This window comes from Leucopleurus acutus, assembly GCF_964270905.1.
Source record: "Leucopleurus acutus genome assembly, chromosome: 6".
NCBI classification, from domain to species: domain Eukaryota; kingdom Metazoa; phylum Chordata; class Mammalia; order Artiodactyla; family Delphinidae; genus Leucopleurus; species Leucopleurus acutus.
Window position 1 is genome coordinate 19712651 of NC_139149.1, and position 26962 is coordinate 19739612.

Consider the following 26962-nt stretch of genomic DNA (forward strand, 5'->3'; position numbering starts at 1 on the left):
TAAATGGAAAGTAACCTTTAAAACGTGTATAGAAATAAGAAATTTAAAAAAAATCCTACAGGTGAGTGCCTTGTCCTGTTTTTCTTAGACATCAAAATGTATTCCTGGAGGCAGTGCCACCACTGGGGGAGAGCGGCAGCAGTTTTTAGCTGAACTGAGAGGATTCCAAGGACTTAGATGACTGTGGAGTCCAAGATGGAAGGAGCTTGAGTCACTGAATGACCCATTTCCCTGTGGCTAACCCGTCCTGGACGGTGGTCAGTTTCTCACAGAAGAGGCGTCTTTTGTCTCCTGCCTGAGATGTGGCAGCCGTGTGGCTGACAGGGTCTTGGTGCTCCGGCCAGGTGTCAGGCCTGAACCTCTTAGGTGGGAGAGCCAAGTTCAGGACATTGGTCCACCAGAGACCACCAGGCTCCACGTAATATCAAATGGTGAAAGCTGTCTCAGAGATCTCCATCTCATCACTAAGACCCAGCTCCATTCAATGACCAGCAAGCTACAGTGCTCGACACCCTATGCCAAACAACTAGCAAGACAGGAACACAACCCCACCCATTAGCAGAGAGGCTGCCTAAAATCAAAATAAGGGCACATATACCCAAAAAACACACCACCAGACAGTGTCCTGCCCCCCAGAAAGACAAGATCCAGCCTCAACCACCAGAACACAGGCACCAGTCTCCTCCACCAGGAAGCCTACACAACCCACTGAACCAACCTTACCCACTGGGGGAAGACACCAAAAACAACGGGAACTACAAACCTGCAGCCTGCAAAAAGGAGACCCCAAACACAGTAAGTTAAGCAAAATGAAAAGACAGAGAAACACACAGCAGATGAAGAAGCAAGGTAAAAACCCACCAGACCAAACAAATGAAGAGGAAATAGGTAGTCTACCTGAAAACAAATTCAGAGTAATGACAGTAAAGATGATCCAAAATCTTGGAAACAGGATGGAGAAAATACAAGAAACATTTAAAAAGGACCTAGAAGAACTAAAGAGCAAACAGTGATGAACAACACAATAAATGTAATCAAAAATTCTGTGGAAGGAATCAATAGCAGAATAACTGAGGCAGAAAACGGATAAGTGACCTGGAAGATAAAACAGTGGAAATAACTACCACAGAGCAGAATAAAGAAAAAAGAAGGAAAAGATTTGAGGACAGTCCCAGAGACCTCTGGGACAACATTAAACGCCCAACATTCAAATTATAGGGGTCCCAGAAGAAGAAAAAAGAAAGGGACTGAGAAAATATTTGAAGAGATTACATTTGAAAAATTCCCTAATACAAGAAAGGAAATAGTCAAGTCCAGGAAGTGCAGAGAGTCCCATACGGCAAAAATCCAAGGAGAAACATGCCAAGAAACATATTAATCAAATTATCAAAAATTAAAAACAAAGAAAAAATATTAAAAGCAGCAAGGGAAAAACAACAAATAACATACAAGGGAATCCCCATAAGGTTAACAGCTGATCTTTCAGCAGAAACTCTGCAAGCCAGAAGGGATTGGCAGGACATATTTAAAGGGTGAAAGGAAAAAACCTACAACCAAGATTACTCTATCCAGCAAGGATCTCATTCAGATTCAAGAGAGAAATTAAAACCTTTACAGACGAGCAAGCTAAGAGAATTCAGTATCACCAAACCAGCTTTACAACAAATGCTAAAAAAACTTCTCTAGGCAGGAAACACAAGAGAAGGAAAAGACCTATAATAAGAAACCCTAATCAATTAAGAAAATGGTAATAGGAACATACATATTGATAACTACCTTAAATGTAAATGGAGTAAATGCTCCAAACAAAAGACACAGACTGGCTGAATGGATACAAAAACAAGACCCACATATATGCTGTCTATAAGAGGCTCACTTCAGACGTAGGGACACGTACAGACTGAAAGTGAGGGGATGGAAAAAGATATTCCATGCAAATGGAAATCAAAAGAAAGCTGGAGTAGCAATTCTCATATCAGACAAAATAGACTTTAAAATAAACACTATTACAAGAGACAAAGAAGGACACTACATAATGATCAAGGGATAAATCCAAGAAGAAGATATAACAATTGTAAATATTTATGCTTCAAACAGAGGAGCACCTCAATATATGAGGCAAATGCTAACAGTCATAAAAGGGGAAATCGACAGTAACACAATCATAGTAGGGGAATTTAACACTCCACTTTCACCAATGGACATACGTTAAACAAGATGAACTTAATTAATATTTATATGACATTCCATCCAAAAACAACAGAATACACATTCTTCTCAAGTGGTCATGGAACATTCTCCAGGATAGATCATATCTTGGGCCACAAATCAAGACTTGGTAAATTTAAGGAAATTGAAATCATATCAAGTATCTGTTCTGACCACACGGCTATGAGACTAGATATAAATTACAGGAAAAAATCTGTAAAAAATACAAACACATGGAGGCTAAACAATACACTACTAAATAATCAAGAGATTACTGAAGAAATCAAAGAGGAAATCAAAAAATACCTAGAAACAAATGACAATGAAAACACAATGACCCCAAACCTCTGGGATGCAGCAAAAGCAGTACTAAGAGGGAAGTTTATAGCCATACAATTCTACCTCAAGAAACAAGAAACATCTCAAAAAAAACCAACCTAACCTTACACCTAAAGCAATTAGAGAAAGAAGAACAAAAAAACCCCAAAGTTAGCAGAAGGAAAGAAATCATAAAGATCAGAGCAGAAATAAATGAAAAAGAAATGAAGGAAACGATAGCAAAGATCAATAAAACTAAAAGCTGGTTCTTTGAGAAGATAAACAAAATTGATAAACCATTAGCCAGATTCTTCAAGAAAAAAAGGGAGAAGACTCAGACCAACAGAATTAGAAATGAAAAAGGAAAAGTAACTGACACTGCAGACCTACAAAGTATCATGAGAGATTACTACAAGCAACTCTATGCCAATAAAATGGACAACCTGGAAGAAATGGACAAATTCTTAGAAATGCACAACATTTCGAGACTGAAGCAGGAAGAAATAGAAAAGACAAACAGACAAATCACAAGCACTGAAATTGAGACTGTCATTAAATATCTTCCAACAAACAAAAGCCCAGGACCAGATGGCTTCATGGGCGAATTCTATCAAATATTTAGAGAAGAGCTAACACCTATCCTCCACAAACTCTTCCAAAATATAGCAGAAGGAGGAACACTCCCAAACTCGTTCTACGAGGCCACCATCACCCTGATACCAAAGCCAGACAAAGATGTCGCAAAGAAAGAAAACTACAGGCCAATAGCACTAATGAACATAGATGCAAAAGTCCTCAACAAAATACTAGCAAACAGAATCCAACACTACATTAAAAGGATCATACACCATGATCAAGTGGGGTTTATCCCAGGAATGCAAGGATTCTTCAATATACACAAATCAATCAATGTAGTACACCATATTAACAAATTGAAAGAAATAAAAACCATATGATCATCTCAATAGATGCAGAAAAAGCTTTTGATAAAATTCAAGACCGATTTGCCATAAAAATCCTCCAGAAAGTAGGCATAGAGGGAACTTACATCAACATCATAAACACCATATATAACAAAGCCACAGCCGACATCATTTTCAATGGCGAAAAACTGTAACCATTTCCACTAAGATCAAGAACAAGACAAGGTTGCCCACTCTCACCACTCTTATTCAACATAGTTTTGGAAGTTTCAGCCACAGCAATCAGAGAAGAAAAAGAAATCCAAATTGGAAAAGAAGAAGTAAAGCTGTCCCTGTTTGCATATGACATGATACTATACATAGAGAATCCTAAAGGTGCTACCAGAAAATGACTAAGACCTCATCAATGAATTTGTTGAAGTAGCAGGATACAAAATTAATGCACAGAATCTCTTGCTTTCCTGTACACTAATGATAAAAAATCTGAAAGGAAATTAAGGAAACACTCCCAATTACCACTGCAACAAGAAGAATAAAATACCTAGGAAGAAACATACCTAAGGAGCCAAAAGACCTGTATGCAGAGAACGATAAGACACTGATGAAAGAAATTAAAGATGATACAAACAGCTGGAGAGATATACCATGTTCTTGGATTGGAAGAATCAACACTGTGAAAATGACTATATTACCCAAGGCAATCAACAGATTCAATGCAATGCCTATCAAACTACCAAAGTCATTTTTTACAGAAGTAGAACAAAAAATTACACAATGTGTATGGAACACAAAAGACCCCAAATAGCCAAAGCAATCCTAAGAAAGAAAAACGGAGCTGGAGGAATCAGCCTTCCTGATTTCAGACTACACTATAAAGCTACATTTATCATGACAGTATGGTACTGGTACAAAAACAGAAATACAGATTAATGGAACAGGATACAAAGCCCAGAGATAAACCCATGCACATATGGTCACCTTATTTTTGATAAAGGAGGCAAGAATATACAAGGGAGAAAAGACAGACTGTTCAATAAGTGGTGCTGGGAAAACTGGTCAGCTACATGTAAAAGAATGAAATTAGAACACTCCCTAATACCACTCACAAAAATAAACTCAAAATGGATTAAAGACCTAAATGTAAGGCCAGACACTATAAACGTTTTAGAGGAAAACACAGGCAGAACACTCTACGACATAAATCACAGCAAGATCTTTTCTGATCCACCTCCTAGAGTAATGGAAATAAAAACAAAAATAAACAAATGGGACCTAAGGAAACTTAAAAGCTTTTGCACAGCAAAAGAAAACATAAACGAGATGAAAAGAAAACCCTCAGAATGGGAGAAAATGTTGGCAAATGAAGCAACTGACAAAGGATTAATCTCCAAAATTTACAAGCAGCTCATGCAGCTCAGTATCAAAAACGCAAACAACCGAATCCAAAAATGGGTAGAAGACCTAAACAGACATTTCTCCAAAGAAGATATACTGATTGCCACCAAACACATGAAAGGAGGCTCAACATCACTAATCATTAGAGAACTGAAAATCAAAACTACAATGAGGTATCACCTCACACCAGTCAGAATGGCCATCATCAAAAAATCTACAAACAATAAATGCTGGAGAGGGTGTGCAGAAAAGGGAACCCTCTCATTGTTGGTGGGAATGTAAATTGATACAGCCACTATGGAGAACAGTATGGAGGTTCCTTAAAAAACTAGAAATAGAACTACCATATGACCCAGCAATCCCACTACTGGGCATATACCCTGAGAAAACCATAATTCAAAAAGAGTCTTGTACCACAATGTTCACTGCAGCTCTATTTACCTTAGCCCGGAGATGGAAACAACCTAAGTGTCCATCATCGGATGAATGGATAAAGAAGGTGTGACACATATATACAATGGAATATTACTCAGCCATAAAAAGAAAAGAAATTGAGCTATTTGTAATGAGGTGGATAGACCTAGAGTCTGTCATACAGAGTGAAGTAAGTCAGAAAGAGAAAGACAAATACCATATACTAACACATATATATGGAATTTAAGAAAAGAAAATGTCATGAAAAACCTAGGGGTGAGACAGGAATAAAGACACAGACCTACTAGAGAATGGACTTGAGGATATGGGGAGGGGGAAGGGTAAGCTGTGACAAAGCGAGAGAGAGGCATGGACATATATACACTACCAAAGGTAAGGTAGATAGCTAGTGGGAAGCAGCCGCATAGCACAGGGAGATCAGCTCAGTGCTTTGTGACCACCTAGAGGGGTGGGAGAGAGAGGGTGGGAGGGAGGGAGACGCAAGAGGGAGGAGATATGGGGATATATGTATATGTACAGCTGATTCACTTTGTTATAAAGCAGAAACTAACACACCATTGTAAAGCAATTATACCCCAATAAAGATGTTAAAAAAATATTTGTTCATATATGCTGGACTTTCTCATTTACCTACAACCGTCCACTGGAAACACACACATCTCTATTATCCCTTATTTGAGCTGAACACTGCCAAAATCATACATACCCAAAATAGAAAGCCTGTCACAAAACCCCACATTACTATAATTTCCAGAGCCAAATATAAATTATTTGGGATTCGCCGTTTCAAATTATTAAGTGTATTGTTGGTTCTGAAAAGCATACCAGCTTCAGTAAGCACAGCAAAAATGTTATAACATTATAAAATTCCTGATGAATGCTGCGGCAAAGAATTTTGCCACACTACACTAAAATTCACTAAGCAAGTAGGACAAAATACATTATTCCCCATACCACCCCTCACCTGGATCAAAACTGGGAGGAAAATGAAGGGAAAAACACTCAAGGAAAGCATTTCACATAAAGAACCTTGAGGTAGAGCAAAGGGAAGTTTAGAAAATGGGTTTAAGTAGTACTTTTGATTTCTGCCTGGCTAGGCATCCAGCGCTCCCCTGAGTTACCTGGAACTAATTCACAGACCACCTACTGTGTGCAAAGCTGCCTGAGGTTGAGAGTAAGGGCAGCAGGCTTAAGGTTCTAAAGAGCACATGACATGTGAGGGCCAATGATCTGCAAAAAGCCTGAAGGCAGGGTACCAGGAAGAGGGAGGTGAGGGCCAGGCTGGACTTGTGATGGAGCCAGCCCAGGTGCAAGCCCCCAACTGGCCTTGATGTCAGGAATTAAGCCAAATCTCTGACCTGGGCAGCTAGCAGGTGCATGGGGCTGCGTTCACAAGTTCCGTCAGCATCAGCAATCACGGAGGACAAGCTGGGACAGAAGTAAGGTTTCCCAAGGCGTGTTACGTGCCCCACTGGGGTCTTGGAGAATGATTATAGGCAGCTCACAGAGAAATACACTTATATCTTCAGAGCCATGTGTTTACTTGAGTATATATTAAAAGAAACTAAAAAATAAAGCTAAACATGTATAATAGTTTTATAATAAAGCTAACCTCATGATCCCATTAATATTCTTATGGTTACGCTAAGTTAAAAAAAAGAGTGGACACAACAAAAAATTATAAGTAAATGATAGCACAGGTCTCCCTAGGATATGGAAAATCCTGAAGATTATACCCAAATGACTAAAGTTTGGAAAAATCTGAACTTAACCATGGAGATAAGGCATGTCAGTGGATTGAAAAAAACATCTAGTGCTAACATTAAAATGATACTCTCAGAGAGGTCTTTTTGTTCGTGTGTTTGTTTTTTTCCTACTTGTTAGATAAATTACAGACACAAAATAATCTGAGTTCTTACATAAACTCTCAAATTTTCACAGACTAACCAGTTTGGAGAATCTGAATCCAACTTCTTAACTGCAATCTGCCTTTTTTTTTTTTTGCATCTAATTCTGCCATTTTTTTTTTTGCGTCCAACTGACAGTAGTCAGAGAGAAAGGACTGACTTTCCTGCAATCACAGGCGCAGGGGGTACAACTGTTAAGCGACAGGTGAGCGGCAGGTATAATTAACCTGTCCGACCTTCCTTCCTAGGCTTCCTTGTCCCAGCATAGCGAGCAGCCCACAACCAGAAAGGGTATCAGAGGGAAAGCAGCGTGTGCCACCTAGGAAATTAATTGAAATGAACAAACCCTCCCTCCATTCCCTCTCACCCCGATTCAGAGCATCTTAATTGCACAGAGCCTAAGCTCATTAAGTGCTGCTCAACTGTTGGCAGAAGATTATCAAGTATTAAATTTAAAACCTATATACAGTCTTCACGCTTCCTGATAAAAGTGTGTAAGGGTCTTTTTCCAGAAGCCCAACCTGGAATGATTGTGAAGTGGTGATTTGCTAAGGAGCTTATCCTACCAACGCGGACATGAGCAATTTGTTTTTAATTATTTCAGTCAACGAGCTTTCTAAGAAATCCTAATAATAAAGTAACTTATGCCACAGAAGAACAAATCCTGGTGCTCTCAATATCCAGATACCATAACCATGCTATTAAGAGCTGCCTCGTCAATAATAGTAGTTTTTGTACAATGAAAGGACTTTATTTATACAACACGCCAATGGTGCCTAATGCAAAATAGGGTTTACATATAATATTAGTTGACTTGGTAGCATGAATTCATATTCCACCTTTGCATTGGTCAAAAAGCATTATTTCACACTTCAGTGCCCTAACCAATAAATTAATAAAGCTCACCGCTTTTCGTGTAAATCCCAATGTGCGTATCTCTCTCGGTACAAAATAACATCTTCTTAGTCTTGCCCTTGCATGTCCTTCGACGCATTCGCAGAGAGAGAATTATCTTCTGGACTACCCCACCCTGCATCTGACCTCCAGAGGTATTTCACCAAACTGGATTCTGGCCAAAGCTGGGGAAGAAATCCCAGCACTAGTGATGGTCTCATCCTTTCACGTCAAATGAAAGGAGGAAAGTTACCGGCATTTTCTTGTTCTTGTTAAAATTCCACAAAATACCAAGTCTCATTGTTCTAGAATAAAACTACAGCAGAACACCCTAGGCTCTTTATCCTTCCTTGACTCGTTAGCTTGATGTGCGCAGGAGCCGTCACCTTCTCATTTATTCACGTATGTACCCCCAGTGTCTGGCACAGTTAGATACTTAACATCTGGCACATAGTAGGGGCTCAAGAAATTCTTTTGGAACCAATGAATAAGCTTGATTACTATTACATCTCAGATGTGAGAGGGTGACCCACTGTGATGTCAGAACACTTCAAAGTGCAGTAAAATGCCTCAGTCATGTATTTACCAGGGATCTCGTGTAAGGTATTGTGTGAGATATAAAAGAATAAAAATTGGGATTTAGAGTCAGATGAAGAGAACCAGCCTAACACAAGGAAAACACCGGGAAGCAAATAAGCATGTGCAGTTATTTGGAAAGATGTTTAAAGTGTTACATTTTAGGTGTCAAAAAAGCAAAGTGCAGAATATGAGAGAGAGAAAAGGAGAGAGAAAAATCTACCTTTGGCCCCTTTGAATCTCATCCTGTGGGACCTAAAAAGGAATCCCCCTTTTAGAAAGGAAAAAAGACACTGATTTGTTTTTCCCTCTAAATTATTTATTTGTATAGTTACGTGAATACACAGACAGACAAGATTTACACAAGCACAGGAAAAAGTCTAAAAGTTCACACCAAACTCTTCAATCTGAGGGGTAGGGTTTGGGAGAGTATGTGTCTTCACTTTCTATTTTATGCCTTTCTGCACTCTCTGAACTTCTTACAGTGAGCAAGTGTCATTTTTGTAGTTAAATGAAACAATTACAATTTAAAAAAGAAAGTTCCAAGTAAGTAACCACATTTTGTGGTACTATTGAGTTTTCTAGGCCCTTGATCAAACTTTGTCTGGAATACGATAATCAAAGACCTCAACTGACTAGTATTTTTTTTCCTTTGTTTTACTCTTAGGAAAAAGAAACAAATCATATAAAAATTTATTCATATCAAGAATTTAGGGAGCAATGTTATTTGTCAAAACTAAGAGGTTTTAGGGGATGGCCTCACTACCAACCATTCAGCTCTTCTAAGTTACCTGCCTGCATCTTTGTTTATATACAATTATTAGTGCTGTTGAAACACTTGCTCCTGTGTGTGTGGTCCCAGACAAGCAGCTCGCCGGAATCAAAGGGCCCACCCAGACCTACTGAATCAGAATCTCTGGGATTAGACTCTAGGAATCTAGATTTTAACTGATACGTATGCATATGAAAGTTGAGAGGCACTAATTTGGAAGCCTAACCCTGAGATCCTACGTGATTTTCAACCTACAAAGAAAGAAAGAATTATTTCCTTAGATTTTCCTTTTGGAAACAGAAAAGTAAACATTTTCTATTTTCTTCAGGAAGTGCTAAACTGTGCTAACCAGTAAACAAAGTGAACTAGACATATAGCCACCACCCCCCGTTATCGCACCGAACTGTTGGAAATGACGTTAGAACTCAACACAACAGAACAAGAGAGGATAGTGGAACATTTCAGCTCCGGAACAAGTTTGGGAAAGCATAATCCTGCAATTACTTCTTTCATCCACCAGATAGTGCTCATGCATTGGCAGGGCAAATTTACACAGGCTCCAGATCTCAGAACTGGGATGGCAAGGCCTAACATTTAAGATGCAACAACTTCCCATCCCATACCAATGACAGACATCTCCAATCAATTACGGCGCTTTCTCCTTCCAGCCAAGAGGCTGCACCCAAACCTTCAAAAGAGAACTGCTGGTAACCATGGCCCATGAATCAAAGTTAGCATTTAAGATAAATGTTTCTCTATCCCTATTTAAAGGTTGCTAGAAATGATAAGTAACCTGATTAAGGGATGATAAATGAAAGATGAGTAATTTAAGGCTCCACTGGGTAAACCAAACATGAGAGATTCTGAAATGGCCAAAGATTACTCCCTATGTCTAGAAACGTATTTATCTCCATTCCCCAAGCAACTCAGTTAGTACAGATTGAGATTAGAAATTAGAATCAATGAGATTTCAGAGCCTGAAGGACTCTTACAGACTATCTAGCTCAACTGCTTCTCTCACAAAGGGGGAAACATTGATCTAGAGAAATCTCAATGGCCAAGTCACATAGCTAGTTATGGCTGAGCCCAACTGAGAATCGATTCTATCTAAGCAGGATTTCTCCTGCTGTACCAAATGGCTCCTAAAACCACAGCAGCCGCTGGTAGGATAAACTGGGTATGGATATGCACATGGGTTTGGAGACAGAGAACCACATCATTCCCTAGTTCTAGGGGTAAACGAAACTCACGTAATAGTGGACGATGCTTCTTGGTAAGGCCGTGTAGTCAGCCATCAGGTGGAGTAAAGATAAGCAACAAAACGGAAAGTTCCTCCACGGGGTGATGCACAGCTACTTCTAGGAGCCTTGTATGTGAGGGTATCGGGAAGGAATTTCACAGGTCAGCTTTGAGCCTGAACATATGTTCTTAGGTTTCCCCCAGAATACTCAAACTTAAGACATTCAAAACTAACTCAGCATCAAATCAGCATCGCCGTACATTGCATCCCTAGGTGTCTTGGGAATTACCCACATCTCTATATCGTCCCCATTACTACCACAGTCATACACACAGTCCTCTCTCACCTAGACTTCTACAATAACTTATTCACCAGTCTTCTCACATTTATTTTGTTCCTCTCCCACATGTGTCCACCACACAGTGGCCAGAGTAATTTTGTTTCAAATAAAAATCCTACGTCACTCACCTCCACTTGAAACCATTCAATACTTTCTCATAAGTATTAACACAACCCTCAAGTCCTTACATGATCTGACCCCATCCCCATCTCTCCTGCCTCACCCCTTAATTCTCCCCTAACTCTCTGCCAGCACACTGCTTCTCTCTCAGTTCCCTGGCTCCTCATGATGCCTTTTACCACAGGGCCTTTACACATGCTACCTCCTCTTCGTGGATCCTTTTCCACGCATCACATCTCAGCTTCAAACCCACTTCCTCCAAGAAGCCTCTTCAGATTCACCAGTGTGGGTCAACGCTCTGTAATACACTCTCATGGGTAAGTATGCGTTTCCTTAGGAGGACTTGCATGACTTTATAATTATACATTCATTAGGACATTATTTGATTAATGTCTGTCTCCTCAGTCAACACCCTGTTCTCACTAGTCTGCAAACTCCATGGGAACGAACCTGTGTCCTTGATAGCTCACCATTTTATCCTCAGTGCCTAACACAAAGCTAACATATGGTAGACACCCAGTAAACAGGAAAGGAAGGATAGAAGGAAAGGAGGGAGGGAGGGAGAGAGGGAGGGAAGGAGGATGAAAGAGAAGAAAGGAAGGAAGGGAAGGAGGGAAAAAGGGAAGAAAGGTGGGAGGGAGGAAGAAAGGAAAAACGAAGGCTTTGTGTTGAAGTTTATGCCACTGCTTATGAAGCAACTTGTACAATAATCATTTGCAGCTTCCAGGTACGTGTGAGAGGGGTGCGTTCTAGGATTTCTAAGGGAAAGTAGCTCCTCAGCTGTATCGGTCACCCATAAAGCTCACCAGCATATTTCTGCAAAATGTCCTCTTCTTGGGAGCCATGTGCATCCGAATATCCAAGCCAAGCCGTAAGTTGGGTTCAGGTGTGACTATCATGACGCCTTATTTCTCGTCATCTCGGACTGATTCTGCCACCCAGGTGTCAGCCTCATAAATTGAGGCAGAGATGCCACGTACATAGGCACCCAAGTCAGTCCCAGGTATGGGACAATGAATAACCGGAGCGCTGTCAGCAACAGAACCTACCAGTGGGCAGTTCCTAACACGCTTGTGTTTATTAGAGACTCATCACGGAAGGCAACAGGGAACACAAGGTTCTCCTGCTCTGTAGCAATAGTCCGGGAGCAGTTTCTAACATCCAAAGCTGATAATTAATTATACTGAATGATCCACATGTTTCTGAGATACACCAACTGGACCACGGTGTCTTCAAGCGCGTTACAGCAGTTAGAATGTACGGCCCCATGCTGGCTCAGACATCCTCGTGGGTGCGGGCTCTCTCCCTTCCCCAGCACCCTCGCCCTCCTGCCTTTACTCATTCTTCCCCCCTCTCTCTGTTCTCATTTGCCAGAGAACTCCAGTGTTGAGCAACAAACTACATTCTTTCCATACAAAATGACTTTGCTTCTTTAGAATGAACATCTAGTGGTTTGTTCTTCCAACAATAGAATCTTGAACCGAACTTAACCTTCGGAAGGCTTTGAGCCAACAGTATGGCTTCCAGGCCACCTAAGTCACAGCTTGATTAGACCAGTTCCGCTATCTGGAGAATACCTGAGGCATCTCGATCATATCCTCAGCACCGAAGCTGCCTTCCACTTTACCCCAACTTATACCCACGACTAAGAATGGGAGGTAACATTCCCATGGTGTTATTTGTCTATCAGTAAAACTGGGCAATTCCTGGCAACCAGGCCCACTGGTATCAATACCTGGGTCCACATACCTATACCTCACAGGACAAGTCCGTGCTTGGAACCCTCCAGGCCCCAGGAGGGAGAAGACTGCTTCCAGCGGCAACTATTTTACAAGTGCAGCCTATTTTAGCCCCTGGGAATGTTCTGGGTACCAGTCAGTGATGACTAACTCCTTGATTTTCTGGTTTAATGTACCTATTATGTGCCTCCCGGAGAGAATGTAGAATTACATACACATGCCCGATGGCTGGAGGGACATGCACCTACTTCCAGACTCGTTCTCCTTTTTAACCCAATTCTTTCAGCCAGTTCTTTCCTAGGAAAAGATCTTTGCCTAGTCTCTCCTGGAATATTCTCTTTCGAACCTTAATTTTCCCTGTTTCCTAAAACTACATTTCTTGTTTCTTTCTTGGCTTGTTTCTCATCCCCCCATCCAGGCTTTACTGCCTCCTTACCCCCGGCCCCCCAGCTGATTCTTGTTTCCTCTAGAGCAGTAGCTCTTCCCCTTGGCTTCTCATTGGAATTACTTGGAGACTTAGAAATCTACACAAGGAGCCTGTGCCTCTGTCCCAGCCCCAGCCCAGAGCAATGAAGTCACCTCTGGGGAGCGGGGCTTCCTTACTGATCATTTTGAAAGGCTCTTCAGTGATTCTATTGTATACCTAGGGGAGAGAACCACTACTTTAAAGCTTCTTTACCTAATTGTACCTCAACTTTCATTCACTCATTCAGAATTTATTTACGGATAATCTAGGCATTTTATTTATTAAATTTTTATATGCACCTGTGCTGGGCCCTGAGCCTGCCTAGATATATAGAGAATATCCTTCCTGTATGTTGATGCTCTGAGTATTTCTGTCCTCAGCCTCCCTGTGCTTCTCACCTGTACTCTCCCACCTCCCTCCAGATAGCTCTCTGTCCCCGTCAGAGTACCAATTACTGTCTACTTCCTGAGAGCCCCCAAGTCCAAATATTCAGTCCAGATATCCACCCTGATATTCAGACCAGTATATCTAACTACATAGTGGACATCTGCTTTGGCGGATCCCGTGGACAAGCCAAATTCAACGTGTCAGAAAAAAATGTTTTGGCCTCCCACTGGACCTACTTCTTCGGCATCCTCTTAGTTGGCAGCCCCATCTGGCCACCCAACTGCAACCTGGGAGTCTTGCTTCTCATCCCTCTCTCCTGCACTCCCAGCCCCTCATCCTCTAAATCTGTTGTCATTGTCTCCAAAACCTCCACACAGCCAGTGCCCAGTGCCCCGAATCAGGCCCTCATCATTTTTCACTAAGGCTGCTGATGGATGTCCCTAACTTTATTTTGCTGGCTACCATCCCATCTTCAGCAGAATCACCAGGGTAAACCACCTAAAGGGAAATGTGACTCACGCCCCTGCTCTTTCTTTGCTCAGAAGTAAAATTTAAGGTCCTTAACCAGGCATGCAATGCCCTCCAAGATCTGACACTAACAAATTCTCCAGTCTAACCTAGAATGTATTACTAATCCACGATGAGGCCACAGCATAAAATGGTTTGCAGATTTCCTTTGCTGGCTAGGGGCTTCCTCCCTCCTACCACCATGGCTTTGCTCAGGCATCTCTGTCTGCAAAACTCCCTCCCTCCATACGCCCACTCTGTAATTAATTGATTTGTCAATGTACTAAGTGCATATCTCAAGTATTATACCAGTTAAAAAAAGACTGTAATTAGCTGTCCTTGTTTCTATCTTCCCCATTAGATCAGTGAACTTCCTAAAGACAGTGACTATGACTCTATTGTTATGACTGTACTGATTTTCGTTGTTGTTTTCTTTTCTTTACATTTTCAAAATCTAGCACAATGGCTGGATCATCTCAAGTACTCTGTAGCTACTTATGGAATGAATGAATGCTGCCTCCCCTTAAGAAATGTAAAATCTAATACATTTATTTTAGCTTTTATGTTCATCTAGCAAAGTCCAGAAATAGGGTTTTTTCTCCCAAAGTCTTAACGTGTACCCCAAAGGTCCATTACACTCAGTATATGTATAAGACAATTTAATTCAACATTGGGAGAATCTAGCTCCAAGAATATAGGGGGATCATGTATATTATTAAGACTGATGTAAAATGACATTCTTAGAAAGCAACAGAGCCTAAAACTGACCTTGTAGCTTTCCATAATTTGATCGTTTTTCAGAAAAAGTTCTCAGCAGGAAGCAGCCTCGAACAATCTCATTACAGAAACCCAGTTATAGAATCAGACAAATAAGGAGGCCAGTCTGCTCAGTCAAGAGCTACTGACTGGCCTGCCTGTCCCACATTCAAATCAACCAACTCTTTTTGGAAACTAGACTTTTGGATGTTACACCAAAAATGTGCAGGAGTGGACCAGACTTTCCAAAGGAGGAATTATACGTGATGCTTATTTTATTAGAGATTCGAGTGGAAACCACTGAACCATTGAATAATAAACTCAGTTTGACCTTGTCAAAATCCTACATCCAGCAGCGTTTGGAAAACTTGTTGTTTCCGCCTCTTCGTTCCAAGTTGTTTGAACTTCAGTTGAGCACATGAAAGCTTTCAGTTATCAAGAAATGTGCTTATATATGCACATTATTTCACGTTCCTCTGCACCTGCCTAGCAGTCATCACCAGAGGCCCTAGAAATATTCAGAGAACCACTGAACTATGAGCAACAGTTAATAAAAAATTCTTGCAGTTTTAATTATAAACAAAACCCAAGCATGTTTCAACTCTATAAAATGGATCTGGAATATCCAGGGAATGGCTGCTGTTTATAACCACACATAAATTATATTCATCTTTCACGCTGAGTTAGTGCAGCGTTACAGACCGATATAGAGCCAGCAGGTTTTGATATTTATAAAAATATCAGGTCTAACACTTGTTTCAGGAATTCTGGGTAACCCAGCCTCCAAAACAAATAGAAATTGATAAATAACTTCACTCGCCTTTGCCACCATGGGGATCTTTTCTAAGTTATCTTCCTACCTATGAGGCAAAACAAAGGACTATCAATAACCTTGGTGCTAGAAATATTAGGAAGGAAAATTGTTATGCTTCGTCTGAAGGTCATTAATGCGAGGAGAGATCAAGAAGCAATTCAAATATCAGAGCTTCTCCTTCTTTCTGAGTTCTGACGGCCAAGAAACATGATGAAAGATGATATAAGAGATTCTTATTAGGGATCTTGGTCCCCATGTGCTTATTCCTTCATTCGGCACCTACTCGTGACCTGGCCTCGTACTGGGCACTCAGCCCACAAAGACGCGTTAGAAAGAACGCTACCATCTCTTCTGAGATGCTTTCTGTATAATGGGTGGTTCACATAAGCAATCACACAATTTGGTAAAAGTGAGGAAAGAGACATGCACTCTTCATTCACTCTTTCAAAAATAGTCTGGCTTGACTTTTAGAAGTCAGATACTGTCTTAAGCACCAGTGAACTAAACCTAGTCCTTGCCTTTGTTTGTCACAGATGTTCAGACAGTAAAGGCACAATTACAAAATGGTGACCTAGGGCTATGGTAGGCCAAATGCATGGAAACATCTAGCAAGGGCCCCAACCTCAGACATTGGGGTCCAGGAAAACTCTCTGAGGAGATGGGCCATCCAAGACAAGAGCTAAAAATGGATATGCAATAGTCAGTTGAAAGAGGTGGGTGTGGAGTGGAGGCCGTAGGCTGAGGGAGCTGCAGGCCAAAAGACTTGGAAACCAGCAAGAACATATACACACTGTAATGATTTAAAGACTAAAGTTAGAATTACTACAGTGTTCATTCCAAAAAGGTTTTGTAAAGCAAAAGGAACAAGAGACATTAGAACCCTCCAGTATGGGCTTTGGAAACGATTATCCTGAACTTGCAAATGAATCCAGTGAATAAGTAGTGATGCTTCTTCACAGAAATCCCAGGTGCCATTTTGGAGGAGGACCCTCAAAAAACATATTACACGATTAGATCATATAAGGGGAAACGCAACTCAGTTCATCAAAGGAGTCACCAGGGAGGCATGAGGAGGAAGCAGACCAAAGAAACTCTGACTCCTTGGCCTCAAAGATAGACCCAGGGAGATGGGATCAAAGCTTTCAATCATGTGTGAAAATGCCTAACCCAGGCTCTGGCTGATTTCAGTGGACAGAAAAATCAAAAGGCAAATTTATTTACCTGGTCTTGAAATAGCACAAGTGATTATTCTTTCTATTCCCCTTGAATTATTCAATGAGATAAATAAAATACTTAGCAATACGTCTACCAATAGAAAATACTCACTACATGTCAGCTACTATTGCTATTATTGTTCTCATCATCTATGAGAAACCGGTTTCATAACTTATATAACACATTAGCCCAGATAGGAAAAGCATTTCTTACTTAAGAAACAAATAGTTCACATTAAAGCTTTCTAAAGGGTTGATGAGGGAACCCAGGCTGGGGTGTGTGAGGGGCATCCCTGCCTCACTTGCCAGTTTCTATTCCCATGGTGCTGTCCACCTGTGAGAGATGGGTGAGCTGGAAGGATTATGTAACTAACTCAACATCCTCCATAGACTTCTGTTCACAGAAACACTCTTCAGCATTAACGAGGAAGGCTCTTTTGTTCATACATAATGGCTGGGGCTGAAGCTTTCCTTGAAAACAATATACCCAAGGTTTGTTTGGGTCAGAACAGATAAGACCAAGTAAAACTTTCACGTTGGTATTAGTTAGCACTTGGCCTTGTGGTTCACAAGCAGGAGAGAGACTGCACTTCTAATAATTATTTAAGCTGTGTGTATAAATGGAAAATTATACTATTTTACTCCAAACACCTTCTATTTTCCTCAAGACCCAGACTGTTGCATACATAACAGAGATAAATTTCCCCCAGCACCCCATTTTTACACGTCTCTCTATCTCCCCCTCTCTCTCACATGTTCTTTCAACTTTCCTATCCATTGCCCATGAGAATATCACGGAGGAATCATTGAAACGCCAAGACATGTAAAATCCAAGGCCTACGGCCAGCAGCGTTGGCAAGCTGGCGGGTGTCATAAACATTCTGCTTGGAATTTAATCAAGGCTCATGAAGTTTAATGAATTTTGCCCATTCCCATAAAAGGCAGAAGCATAAGGCAAAACTCCAGCTAAATGAACGACGTGTTTGCCAGGGCTTTTTCAATTTGCAGGGGCTCCTTTATGCCACCTCAGCTCTCCTAGCCAAGCTGACTCCAGCTGGTTCTCACCAAAAAAGAATCACTCATCCCACGCTGGTCCTTTCCTCTCTCAGAACCCACAGTGGTCCGTTCCTACAAGCTTCTCACACCATAGGAAGGCAACCAAAATGAGATTCAGGGTATTACCCTTGGCTTCTGGCAACCTGAGTTAAGACATACAGTGTATTAGTTTGCTAGGGTGTCAGTAGTAAAGTATCGCAAACTAGTGGCTGAAATGACAGACATTTCTTTTCTTCCAGTTCTGGAGTCTAGAAGTCTGAGATCAAAGGTGTTGGCAGCGTTGGTTCCTTCTGAGGGCTGTGAGGGAGAATGTGTTCCAGGCCTTGGTCCTAGTTTCTGGTGGTTTGCTGACATCACCCCATCTCTGCTTTGATTTTCACATGGTATCCTCCTTGTGTGTGTCTGTGCAAATTTCTCCTTTTCATGAGGACACCACTCATACTGGATCAGGGTCCACCCCGATGACCTCATTTTAAATTGATTACCTGTGTAAAGATCTTGTCTCCACACAAGGTCACATTCTGAAGTACTGGGAGTTAGAACTTCAATTAATAATAGAAATAAATAGAAATTCTTTTAAATAATATGAATTGTTGGGTGATACATTTCAATCCATTACATATGATAATATCTTTACCATTATTATTATTCAGCTGAGTCTACGGAGCAGCAATTATAATGGGAAAGGCACGAGTTCAATGGACTTAGATTGAAATTCAGCTGTGCCATTGCTCTGAGCTTCCCTACTATGTGACATAGGGATAACATCCCTATCATACAAGAATGGTGTGAAGCCTAGGTAGGGAAGGCAACGTCTATAAAGAAGTAATGAAAGAATCTTGCACATTACAGGTCACTAATAACTATTTACACTCAGCTAGAATAAGCCACGTCAAGTCAGCCCAACTCTTCTAATAAAACAAATGTAACGCAACAAAATCAAACTTCTCTCCTTCTTCCCTTGATCCAAAAAAAGAAACCTCTTAAAATAATTCCAAAAAATCTCTTGAATATCTTGGCTTACCTCTAAGACTCTAAACACCCTTTCTCCTTGTAATAAAAAAAGGTTTTTATTTATGGCTATTTACCCAACACTACAGAAAGCAAACTCAAATGATCCTTCTTGGTTTTTCATATTTGAGTCCATCTGATCACTTGACTGCAAGCTCTTGGAATGGAAGAATGGCGCATTCAATGATATCTGAAAATATTTCCAAAGAGAGCCTTTTTGTTAACTGCCTTCTCTATGTAATTCAATGGGAATTTAGTGCAACTATGAAGGGTACATTTGTTTCCCAGTCTGCTCTTTCTCACTAACCTTGATGTTCACTGTCTACTGAGGGTATTTTTGTGGCCTCTTCTATCCTTATTCTCAAAATTTGCTTGCAGAAAAAACACACATGTATTGTTGGGGATTAAGCAATAAAGTACTCTGAGTTGCTGGGTAGTATCGGGCAGGTCGTAGACAAGAGCGGCTCAACATAACCACTGTACATTTTTATAGTTATTATGACAATTCTCTAGCAAATGTTTACAAGGCCTTGTTCTAGTATAAATCTGCCTGTTAGAACAATTTTCTAATCTGCACGAGAAGGGATGCTTTTTCTAATTTTCATGAAGGCAATGCATGGGCCACCCTTGTCCTTGCTGCTGGTGATTACCTGTAACTCTCTCAGGAGATTCTTAGGCAAGGAGAGCTAAGCCAAAGGAAGTGAGTTCTGTGTGATTTCTAGCATCAGCTATGTGAAGAGTTGATTTGCAGAGAATCTTCTGATAAGTCCTATATCAGGGCCAGCCTCCTTCTCAGTGTCAGCTCATGAAGAAAAATTTTACTCAGGAAGGGCTCCTGGGTGGGTGGTGATTCTGCCAGTACCTGTTGTTATTCACCCAAGAGATGGAAATACTACAGTATGAATTTCTTCCCGGCAAATGTTCTACCCTCTGGTTCCTACGTGAGAGCAGAGATCTGACCCCCAGGGACTTGGCAACCCTAGCCTTCTTCACTCACATCACAGATACTTCTTGATGAGAAACAAACTCACCAAGGAGAAACTCTCAAGATGGGAAGCAACAGAAATAAGGTAATATTTGGTAGAAACTGGGCATGCTGATATGCGATAAAGACCTTGACTTTGTACATTTTAATACATCCAAAGGAAAGTTTTTTATTGAATTATCCAAATTTTCTCCATACAAAATAGCTATCAGACCAATAAGGTCAGTCAACAGAATCACTCTGAACTATATTTTTTCAATGTAATGAGCAAAAGGAGTAAAAGAAAACATGTCCATTTTAAACAAATGCGTTTTCTAGTTGGAGGGTAGGAAAAATAGCAATGATAAATTTTCAGGGGGGCAAAAGTGTCTGATACATCAATATGGATGTCCTTGGAGAAAAGTGTATGGGGTGATTGGGAGCAAAACCCAATGGATGGAGGTATGTGGAAAGCAGAATGGAGAGAGGGCTGGGGCCCATTGGGTGGATGTGATTGGACAAGTTTTGAACAAGTGACTCCAAGTCAGTCAATCAAAAGCATCAGGAAGCAAAGAGCATGAGAAGGTGGGTGAAAGTTTATTACATGGAATTGGGCTGGGAAGTGGCGTCACAGACAATGGTGTCAAAAGTCACATAAACCAAGATTCCCCTGCAGAGGCCACTTTTCAAAGTGTAAGGGAGAAGAAGAAGAAAAATTTGAGAAAAGAGCCAAGTAGAGATAGAGAAACACACAGAAAACCAGAGCAGTATCACCAAAGAGACCGCTTCTCAGCCCGCTGAGGGCTTCCTGGATCCCAGGTTCAGTTCCGGCCAGGTGTGCTTCCTTTCAGAGGGAGCCCTGGAATCTTGCAGTAAAACACCTTCACTCTTTATTTAAGCCTCAGTAAGTTTCTCCTCCTTATACTCACAGTTTTGCAACAAAAGTTGCACAAGTGCCACGTAGAGGAGGAGAAAAAGTAAGGGGCTATAAAGGAGTTGGGGCAGCTCAAGGGGAAGTGTCTGTAGGGGAGAAAGAGGGAATCAGGTTAGGGAGGTCTCTGCAGCCAGAATGCGTCACAGATAAAGAATGACGCATTGACCTGAAGATTTAAAAGACCAGCTATCTTTACAGAGCTGGTAGGCGAGGGGTAGTAGCGGCACGGAGAGAAGAGCTTTCTTAAGATTCTGTCCCTATTGACAGGCAAGAATTGAAATTTGGAGAAGCCCACTTCAGATTTTTTTTCCAGCATTTTATATGAGGTTTTAATTTTTCTCCCTAATGTTTCCACTGAGGAGAAATCCCCTTCAATAAGAACACTTTTTGCAGATTATTAGAAGAGACAGTGTGAAACCTTCAATAATATTTAGAAATATATGCAGGAGGACTAATTTGATTCATTCATCACATTTCCAAATAACTGGTGTGGGTTCCATTTCTGACCACATAGCACAGTACAGATAGACTTTTGTGTATCAAAATTAATGGAAAAAAGGGGAGATTTAGGGGTCCCAGTAGTTCTCCCAATTTAAATATGCTTAAGTAACTGTGAAAACCGGTCAGTTTACATGTAAAGCAGTGCCAAGTTAAAACAGAAAAGTTCCATTGATATTGACCACATTTTTGGCTCCCATTAAATTGCTACGTAAATATATAAAGCAGGTCTGTAATACTATATGTCTGCAAAAACATATTTTTGGCAAATAAAAGTTTTTCCATTTTTAATCTCAATCTTCCTTACCCAGTATTCTTAAATATTTTTAAATTAATTTGAGTTCTAAGTATCTTATCTGCCCTCTACCCCTTACCCTCCACATACATTCTTTCCACCTTGACCTTATTCATCCTTTTCTTTCACAGATTCACACATAAAATAGTTTGATATTAATGAAGATTGCAATGTTCAATCTCTCAAAATCCAGTTTCTAGTTGTCAGGGGAGAAACACCTGAAGTTTGATGGTATCAGTCAAGAGTATAGTAGGTTGAATCGTGGTCTCCCTAAAAGATATACCCATACCCTAAACCCTGGAATGTGATCTTATTGGGAAAAAGGTCTTTGAAGATGTAGTTAAGCTAAGGATTTCCAGCTGAGATCATTTTGTATCATCTAGTGGGCCTTACATCCAAGTGCAAGTGTCTTTAGAAGAGGCACTAAGAGGACAGATAGAGAAAAAAAGAAGGAAGATGACCACGTGAAGATGGAAGCAGAGATTGGAGTCATGAAGCCACAAGCCAAGCAGTGACTGGAGCCACCAGAAGCTGGAATAGACAAGGCAGGCTCTCCCTTACAGCCTTCAGAGGGAGCACAGCTCGACTTGATTTTGAATGTCAGGCTTCCAGAGGAGTGAGAGAACATTTTCCGTTGTTTTAAGCCACCAAGTTGATGGTTATTTGTCACCGTGATTAAATGATATCCATTTATTTTTTACTTGCTTTCATTAAAGCCGTGACATACATAAAATGCTGACTTTTTACCACTATAAGCTCTAACATGATTAAAAATAAGTATATGGTAATAAAGCATTAATAATAAAATTAGAAGCCAAGGTAAAGTTTATCTCTAAATGCTCTTTATTTTTCAAAAAATCACAAAACAGTTTTGAACGGCGAGAGTGTTTAAACAAGTATGTACTTTATGGTTTAATCTTGCTGGTTACCACAACAATTGAATAAAATCTATAACCCATGAGGAAAAATCATGACTCTATATACTACACAACTTAATATACTACAAGATATATTCTGCAAGGTAAGCACTGAATGATGCCAGCAAAAAGCTGAACATATAATGACAACCATGCTTTTGGTATCAGAATTAAGGGATGGTTCAATCCCAGAAGACCTATTGAATTCCTGGTATGTGTCAGGCATTGTGCAAGGCACAGAAAGATCATATCCCTCGTTCAAGGCACATTTACCCTACTATTGGGATAGGTATGTAAATACATTGGCTAATTTCTAAATTAACTAAGTTCAGAATACAATGCCTGGTTTTAGGAGATAACTTAGCTTCCGTGCATTACCTGAGTCATATTGTTTTATTAAACTCCTTAGCATGGCAAGGAAGGACTGGCTCTTACCAACCTCTCCAAGTTTCTCTCTTCCTGCACTCTTCTCTTGAATCAACCTCACTAGTCTAATCTATTTGTGGTTTCCAAACCTGCCTTCCATGACCTCTTAAGAGTCAGCTCAAGGAATGAGACTGTGAAATCCTTTATGCCCTTCGAGGGGGGGCCATCCTATCAGCCACCAGTGTAGTCTGTATAGCTTCATCAGGGATACTTTAAAGTTTTGTGTCTTTCAAATTAACAATCTATGCACATTTTATTTAGGATTCATTCCAGAAAGTTATTTTTGATGGATGGATAGGGGGAAAGGCAGAACCCCTGGGTGTTTAGCAGACCTCCAGTGCTAAAGAAGAACAGCTCCACTTGCAATTTTGTCAGACCGGCACTGTATGCAGTCAGCCTTCTGATGATACACAAGGCAGATCCACCTAGAAATTCTTCATGAGAATGAGACTCCCAGTGACTGGTCATCCAGAGGTGGGGAGGAGATAAGAAAGGAGCTTAGATGGGAAGGGGGGGACTTGGTTTGGGATGCCGGATTTGGTAACTGATAGAGAAAACTTATTTCCCTTTAGGTCATAACGTTAAGGCAGTTGCAGGGTAAGAGAAGAACTGAAGTTACCCACGACAAAAACTTTATAGCAATGTAAAATATAAGACAAAGCCCCTTGGCGGCAATACATCTTTATTTACTCACCTGGCCACATTTCCCTAAGAATGTCCAGTGAGTTTTGAGGAACAGAAAGATTATTTTAGTTTGGAAATAATTGACCAAAGTTAAGTCTTATGTCCCAACAGAGAAAGATTTCCAAACCCGAAGTGGCACACCACTGATCTTTGAATAGCTTTGAAAAGAAATCATACCACAGAAACCAGGGTGCAGTGTGATTTGTTGATTATGCCTCAGACAGCTAAGAAAGTCCTAGGTCGTGACTAATAAAGTGGGTCTGCAAAATTATTTCTAAAACAAATAACGTAAAACTAAATTCATGAAGATTGAGGCATTCATTTTATAAAGGAAGTGACTAACGGATAATTAACATGCCATGCATCTCTGATTATTTAGTGACAATTGGTATTCCCACAGTATTAAAAAATACAGAAATTGATTTAATTAAATTTACTTTAGCCAGCACCTTATAAGAGTAAAGTAAATGGCCTTTGGTGGATACGTACGACCACATGGTGTTGTAACTTACTTCTTGTATGCATTACTCAAAGTATTTAGTCTAGCCACCAATGTTTTATTGAGTTTTAAAAACTCTGAACGTCTAGCAGCTAACACAAGACTCTTGGTTCAAAACGACTATATTTCACATCCACGTGAAATGTATTTGGTTTTCAGGAAAGTCCATCTATTGATATAATTCTAATAACTCGAGGTTGACATTAGCTTTAACAGTGGATGATGCAAACTACTTTTGTCTCTGTGGCCCTTCCTGCCACCTCCTTTGCGAAATGCTGTTCTATAGAACATGCCCCTCTGGGCACATCTCTACGATGCTACAAGTACTCGGCCGCCTCACCTCTACCAGCCCCCAATTCCCTTTTGAGTAAAATGTAACAAAGGGGACCCATGTCATTTCAGTCCACCTCTGTCTCACCTTGCAGAGGATGAAGAAAATGAAAGTACTTAACCAATGTGTTCAGTCTTAGGGCTCCCACAGCTGACCTGCAGCCAGGCCAGGAGGTATTTGTAGAGGCGAGTTTTCCCCAATCAGTTCTGAGCCTGTTGACTTCCCTGTGCACGGCCTCAACCCCAGGGCCACCAGGCTTTCTCTGCACACCATGCAGATCGCAGCCTGCTTTATCCCGGAGGCCCAGGTACCACAGCTATTGTGCCTCAGCTTCCCTCCCACTCCCCTGAGTATTCTGAACTGAATGAATGAAGAGCCTAGCTTCCAGTTTTGTCAACAAACTTCACTGGAAGTGTAACCAAGCAGGACACTATGGGGCCTTCCCAGGAAAGTCCCCCACCCCCATGTCCTCCACCTGCCTCTGCTGTAGAAAATATTAGCCTCCGAGGCCTTCCCCGAGCTCCAAAGAATAAATTTAATCAGAGAAGTGAGAAAATGCAGAAAGCAAGGAAAACATCAAGCAAGACAAAATAATAATATTTTAGCCTTTAAACAAAGTCGAGGACCTTTAGTTCCTCCTCAAGGGCTACAGGTAATAATCTGAGCCACTTCCTTTGAGCCATTTTGCAGACACTAAAACCCCCAGCAGGTAGAAGAAGTTAACTGTATGTGGCCGACAAGAACGCAGACCCCAGACCTACTGGAAGCAGAAGGCTGATGAGGTTGACTCCCACTTATCGCACCACCAACCAACCAGAAGAATGCCCACGAGCTCATCACACACCCCACAACCTCCCTCCCTCACTCCATCTTTAAAAACCTTTCCCTGAAAGCCTTTGGGGAGTTTGGGTCTTTTGAACGCTAGCTGCCTGGACTCCTTGCTGGGTGCCCTGCAATAAACGCTGCACCGTCCTTCACCACAGCCCAGTGTCAGTAGATTGGCTTTACTATACACGGGCAAGTAGACCGAAGTTTGGTTCAGTAACAAAACTACATTGTGACTGGGAAGACAATGGACATGTGACCTCCCTATCCTATTGAACTGTTGCAATAGAGCCTCAGACTGAGCAACGTGTATCAAAAGCAATAACATGCAAAGCAATATTATGAAGTGAAACTCTGCTATAGTTCTCATCTTAAAAGCAGAAATGCGACACCTCTGCTTGTATCGTGTCAGGGGATATTTGTTACTTGTTCTTTCTTGCAAATAACTGTCCTTTTCTCTTGACTTTTGGGATGTTCATATATCCTTTCTTTTATTAAATAATGTTAATAGCAGACAACCCTCCAGCCTTCCTCTCTTCAGCTATCATTTTTTTTACTCCTGGATTACAAGACTTTCAACTTGTGCCTTTTCTGTCAATTCTCCACCAGCATTTAAATGATCAGATTATGCAAATGAGATCATCTGGGGGATCACCCCCAGTCCTCAGCTTCCCACTTCAGTTAGAACTAGAATCAAATGCTCTAGCAGGAACTCCAAGGCCAGATACAACCTGACCCCCCCCCCCACCCCACTACATTTCTGACCTCACCTCCTTTCAATCTCTTTGTTTTACTCCACCTCCACTGACCTCCATGTTTCTCAGTCATGCCAAGCTCATTCCTACCTCAGGGCCTTTGCACTTGCCGTTCTCTTTGCCTGGTTTGTGCCTCCCCCAGATCTTGGAAGGCCTGGCTCCTTACTATATTAGTATCTTTATTGTCTTCTTTATCATGCAGATCTTAAGCTCCCCATAAGAATCACCAATTCCCTCTTGGTCCCACCTGATTTCATCCCTTGCTTCATTTCCTTCCTAGATATTCCTATATTGTTGCTGTCTCTCCTTTTAGACAGCAACAATATTTAGAGGTATAACCTCTAAAAGGTATAGCTTATCTCCTTTCTTTACCACTGTATCTCCAGTAACTACAAAGGAACACAATATAGTAGATGCTCAATACATATTTGTTGAATGAATTAATGGCAACTGTTTTCATAAGATGTGCTTTCTTGGCAAAACAGAACACATAGGCCATCCTTTGACAGTATCCAAACTTTAGGGGAATAATTTACAGGTCTATAAAATCCCTAATTTGAAGATCCACTGCTTTTAAAAAGCACCCTCTATGAAGCTCCAGCCTAGTATCTTTTTCCATTATGTTGGGATTTTATTTAATCACACATGTCATCAATAAATCAACAGCAGCCTCTCAAATTAGAAGCAGTACTGAACTGTTGAGGGAAGAGGGGATTTTTGGCAGTCTTACCTGAGTATTGATATAGATTGTTATTC

General features: G+C 40.8%; 1 protein-coding gene across 1 annotated transcript in view; it reads right to left on the bottom strand.

Annotated features, from left to right (window-relative positions):
* The window catches only part of NCKAP5 (NCK associated protein 5), a 971312-nt gene that overhangs the window by 766713 nt on the left and 177637 nt on the right, over positions 1 to 26962 (bottom strand). The gene's annotated exons all lie outside the window — the stretch shown is intronic.